This window comes from Triticum aestivum, chromosome 3D, assembly GCF_018294505.1.
Source record: "Triticum aestivum cultivar Chinese Spring chromosome 3D, IWGSC CS RefSeq v2.1, whole genome shotgun sequence".
NCBI lineage: Eukaryota > Viridiplantae > Streptophyta > Magnoliopsida > Poales > Poaceae > Triticum > Triticum aestivum.
Window position 1 is genome coordinate 581,390,922 of NC_057802.1, and position 6,000 is coordinate 581,396,921.

Consider the following 6,000-nt stretch of genomic DNA (forward strand, 5'->3'; position numbering starts at 1 on the left):
AGGCATTATGATGTTAGCCATTCACGCAAAATAAATTTGAATGGTCAACTTTCAAAGGTATTTTTAAATTTACATTTGTGGACGACTCTTTTGTACCTTAAAGATTTGGGGTATGAACACTCATGACCTTGATCTTATATATAAACGCCTACTCCGTAAATGATTGTTTCAGTTACTTTCCAAGGATGGATTTCCGCAATCCTTACTTCAAAATGTGTACTTCGTCCAAGGGTATGGAATTAGGTTTAGTGGGTTTTACGTACCCCTAAAGTTGGATTGAGCCTCTTGTGTACGTTGTAACAGGCTTTGATGGGCCATACATTCAGTCCTTTAGTGGTGTGTATTTCATGGGTGATAAGAAGTTCGCTTTTCCCATATGTGGTAACCGCCCATGCCATTGTCCGTCTTGAAGTGTGTAAAGATGAACTCAACGCTTGCCTTTTCCTTGGCAACTGCCGGAATCAATATCGCCAGCACAAACACGCCTATCATTGTTTCAAAGTTCACACATGCCAAGTTAACAGGACAGCAATAAAGATGATGAGAAATTGTACGTTGCCTTGTCATAGCATGAAGAAGTGACGAACACCGACAAAAGATATTTTATGAAAACTTGTAATATGAGATGCAAACGCAATAGATTTGGAGCATTTTTTTTTACGAACCAGGCTACCCCTTTCATTACTTTCATAATGGAAATACAAAGTCTTTGACCAAAAGACCCGCTCCCGACCCGCTCCCTCCCGCTAGGGTTTCCGCCGCCGCCGGCGGCGCCCTAGCCCCCTCCCACCGCCGCCGGCCCATCCCGCCCCCCTCTTCCCCCTTCCCCTCCCGTTCCCGCCCCTGCGCCGCCTCCCCGGGAGGTGGCCGGGGCGGCTCGCCCCCTCCCCTTCCTCTCGGTCCCCACCTCCGTTGGATCTCCCCCGCCGCCGCCGGCAGGTGCCCCCTACGCTGGCCCGGGTGGTGGCGGCGGCGGCGGGCCCTTCTATCCCCGCGCGCTCGTCCCCTTCCCGGGGCAGGTGACGGCGGTGGTGCTGCTCGGCGGGGCAGCGGCCCGGCAACCCGGCGGCGGTCGCCGGCGGTGGGCGAGGTGGCGGTGCTGCCCTTGGCGGCAGGGCGGCGTGGTGACATGCGGTGGCCGGCGGCGCGCCCCCGGCCCAGATCTGGGCCCTCCCGGCCCCATCTGGGTCCTAGCGGGCTGGCCATTGGCGTGGCTTCGACGTTCTCTGCGTGGCGCGGAGGAGGAGCGGCTCGGACTCGAGGTGGTGGCGCCGACGGCATGCCTTCTGCAACGTGAAGGCGGGAGCTTTACGGGCATCTGAGGACCCGTCCGGACCGGTGGGCCCACGGGACCGGTATGCTCCTGCTGTCACGTCCGGTTGGTTACCGTCGTTGACGGTGGAGGTTGCCCCCCCCCCCCCCCCCCCCGCGTGCCGACGATGCTGCTGTCCCGAGTCCCGTATCCTCTTCTTCTTTGAGCATGCCCCTTTCGCGGTGCGGTGGTGAGACGGCGCGGAAGCTTCAAGACCGTTTTGGTGCAGAGTGGTGGTTTGTTTGGTGGCGTGCTCCGAAGCGCCCGAGGTGAAGGTTGGGATCGGGAGAAATCCCTGTCGGCCGAGCCGACTCCGACACGGTGGTGCCTGAGGGTGCCGCCGAACCTTCCTGGAGGGCGTCAGAGGTACCCTTCCTCTCTCATCGTCGCATACCGGGGGAAACCCTTGGCAGCAGCGTCGTCGTCGCCGCGTCCCTTCTTGGAGGTGTTGATTGGTACCGGCGCTTCGGAGTATAGGAGCTTAGTGGAGGACCCCCGATGGGCGGGGCGGTCGCGAAGCTTCTTCGTTTTTGTGGATCCGCCGGTGTCGGCATTTGTTTCTTTTCTTTTTCTCTTTCGTTTCTTTTAGGCGTGCCTGTGCTGCTTCCACCCCAGCACCTATCTGATTGTATCGATGATGTTTGCTTTGTAACACAAAGTGGGGGAAAACCCTATTTTGTAAATACAAAGTCTTTTGGTAACTAGAAGAACAGGGCGGGAACGAAAAGTAGCGAGGTCGGAGAGCGGAAACCCACTGCTTATGTCTGTTTCAGACACAAACCATAGGGCAACAACCTGATATCACCCATATAACCCACGAAGGATCTCCCTCGTGTCTAAACATAAGTTTTTTAAGAGATTCTACTATGGACTACATACAGATGTATATAAACATATTTCAGAGTATAAATTCACTCATTTTTCTCTGTATGTAGTCTTTTATTGGAATCTCTAAAAAGAGTAAAAGACTTATATTTAATTTAGGAACGGAGGGAGCAAGTATCCTAGAAAACCAAAATTACAAGCCAGCATGATACCAACATCAGGAGAAAAAACTAGCAACTGTCCCATCAAAGGAATGACATCATCTCGAAGTCATCACAAGCCAGTGTCCTATTCTTCATCATCTCGAATCGACCGAGGGACAGGCGGGCCACACAGCAGCAGCATCTGTCAGGCATTCGCTTTCAGTAACTCCGCTCCACACTCGACAGCATCCATCTTTTCTGGCTTCTGCAAACCTCACCAGTAAGAGCATCTCCACTCGTGCCCCAACAGGCCCCTCATGGCGAGTTTTTTCGCCCCGGCAACGAACCCCCCCCCCCCCCCCCCACACACACACCCCAGTTGCGCCCCCAGGACGCCGAAATGCGTCGGCTCGGCCATTTTTTACCCGGCGATCCCAGGCCGAACCCAGCGCACTGGGGGTGCTTGGGGGCTCCGGTGGAAGGAAAAACCGCTCCTGAGCCACCACTGTCAGCCGAAAAAGCATGTTGCATTTCCAGATTCGCCCCCTCCTGCGTACACGCCCTGCCGCCGTTGTGCCGATCCCGGCGCCGCCTACCCACCCACCGTCGCTAGAAAGGCCATTCACCCGCCAGAAAAGAGAGTGTTCTGCCGCGGCAGCCTCCACCCCGCTCCTGGGCGAGCTTTCCGGCGCTCCAGCCATGTAGGGCGGGAATACTGGCGGCTACGTGCCTACCACGCCCGCCAGGTGTTCGGCGATTTGTCTGCTCGGCGATGGACTCGGACGACAAGGAGGCATTCGCGGCGCTGCTGGAGGAGGAAGCCGATGCCGACGCCCAGGACGAAGAGCATCTCATGGTCCTCGCCGCTTTGGCCGGCCTGTTCGCGAGCAATGCAAAGCCACGGCGAGGTGGCTTGGCGCCGGGCCGGCTAAAGGCAAAGCAGAGGCATCGACTGGAAGGCTATTGCTTGCTCTACTCCGACTACTTCGCCGACGCTCCACTGCATGGCGAGAAATTATTTCGGCGCCGTTATCAGATGAGCCGAAAGCTCTTCCTCAGGATTGTGAATTCCATCCGTGAGTTCGACAGCTACTTCAAGTGCAAGAAGGATTGCACCGGCACACATGGATTCACCTCACTCCAGAAGTGCACAACAGCTATGAGGATGCTTGCATACGGAGCTCCCAGTGATTCACTGGAAGACTATGGACGCATGGCCAAGTCCACGACCATTGAGTGTTTGTACAAGTTCTGCAGGGCAGTGGTGGCAGTGTTTGGACCGCAATACTTGCGATCACCCGATGCTGAAGACACTGCTCGGATCCTAGCACATAATGTAGCAAGAGGATTTTCTGGGATGCTTGGAAGCATCGACTGCATGCATTGGAAATGGAAAAACTGTCCATTTGCTTGGCAGGGGATGTACAAAGGTGCCAAAGGCGGTTGCAGTGTGGTACTTGAGGCAGTGGCCACACACGACCTCTGGATTTGGCATTCCTTCTTTGGTATGCCAGGAACTCACAATGACATCAACATACTGCAGTGCTCCCCTATCTTTGCCAAGCTTGTTGAAGGTCATTCTCCTCCGGTGAACTTCAAGGTCAATGGGCGGCACTACAACAAGGGATACTACCTAGCAGATGGCATCTATCCGAGATGGTCCACATTTGTGAAGACTATCTCAAATCCTGTGCCAGCAGCCAAGAACTCCCACTTTGCCAAGTGTCAGGAGGCTTGCAGGAAGGATGTCGAGCAGGCATTTGGTGCACTCCAATCTTGATTTGCTGTTGTCCCGTACCCCGCTCAGACCTGGTCAAAAGATCAAATGTGAGAGGTCATGACTTGTTGTGTCATCTTGCACAACATGATCATTGAGAGCGAGCAGGAAGAGCTAGTGTTTGACAGTGAACCATATTACACGTAGGGTCCTCTTGCCCAAGTTGATCACCAGCTACCGGCAATCTGGACTGCCTTTCTCAATATGCGTCAGGAGATCCGAGACCCGCAGGTGCATCAATAACTGCAGCAAGGTCTGGTGGAGCACCTATGGAGGCTCAAGGGCAACGCCTAACTCGACGTGTGACAAAATATGAGTTTTTATTTGTTGAACTACTTGTTAAACTATATGATTTGTATTGATTTGTTGAACTATTTGATTTGTATTGGTTTTCTGTGATGAACTATGTGATAAAAAAAAGCTTCTGTTGAATTTGTGCCGAAGCATGTTGAATATGGGTCGAAATTGGTCAATTTGCGCCGACAGTGGGCCAATTTGCGCCGAAAGTTCCCAGCCCCCCACGGCGATTTTTCCGGCGCGCTATTTGAAGCTCCTGGGGTCGAACGGATGGAGATGCTCTAAGACAGGAAAGAGCTTGCCGCGTAAACACTATTTCAAAGGGGGTATTGATCCACTTGCGCTCAAAGACAACGATTTCGAGCCAGCCATATATATAGCCCATCAAATAGCTACCAGACCAACAGTATAGAGCTTCTCATATCCACGTAAGAAAGAATAAGTCCAAACTTAGTACTCCCAAATAGAATTGGGACATAAATCAAGTCCCAGCATAGATTCTACAGTCCTCCAAACAACTCTAGCAACAGGGCAATTTCCTGCAGCATTCCAGAAACACCGAACTGGCCGAACCAGGAAAGTCAATGAATAAGAAAAGAAGGTTGTTGATGAGCCCGTGCAAGGCCAGGATGAAGCCGTAGATGGCCAGGACGACATACTTGGATGCCTTAGGGCAACTCGAACGCATAGTCACATCTCGTTTTTTTGGATTTTGCGAAAATGACGGTCCAACGCGCTGTTGTGTTCATCTGCTGTCCACGTGAACATAAACCTGTCTAAAATTTAGATCGGCTTGCGTCCACACGAACAGTCGAGCGTGTGTTTGGTGTTTGCTTGGCCCTACTTGTCAGCCACCCAACTACCACGCGCCAATCCTTTTAAATTCACGCCTCCGGAAGGGCGGCCACCGCGCCCACTCTTCTCCCTCTCTCTGCCCCCCAGCCGCCCGACAGTCAATCCAACCCTAGCCATTGCTGCCGCCCACCATGCCATGGAAGCGCAGCACGTGACCACGAGGCGGGCTCCTCCTCTGGGTGGCACCGCATGGCGACCTTCACCGTGACGCCGCCTAGGGCTGCGTCGCCGGCGCGCAACCGCATCGCGTGCCCGTCCACCGGTGCCGATGCCACTTGGAGAACGCCATCCCCGTGCCCTGGCCGGACGTGAACCTCCCGCACGACTGGCATTGAACCCGGATAGGTTTCCAGCCGACCTCCATGCCATGACGACCTGGCGTTTACGGTGGACTCCACGCACTACTGGGTGACGTGGTTCACTGTCGAGCACAACCAGCGCCTCTTGGGTGCCACCGCCCCGTGTCCCCCGCGCACGCTCCAGCACCACAGCAGGCGGGTGGTGGAGGAGGAGGAGGCCGGCGAGGCCCTGAAGAAGGCCGTCGAAGACAGCCAGCTCGACGAGCTCGCCATGTGTCCTGGACTGCCACTGGCGCTGGCCGAATGGGCAAGAGTACAAGTCACCGCGCCACCACTCGCGCCCGCGGCCGCGTCAGAGCAGAGAAGGAGAAGGAGAAGGTAGCTCCCTGTTGCGCCACTCCACGCGCCGGCGGCAGTACCGTGGCCTTTTCCATGGTAGCTCCCTGTTGTAGGTGCCGTGGAGATGAGGGAGAAGGAGAAGGCAAAGTTGGA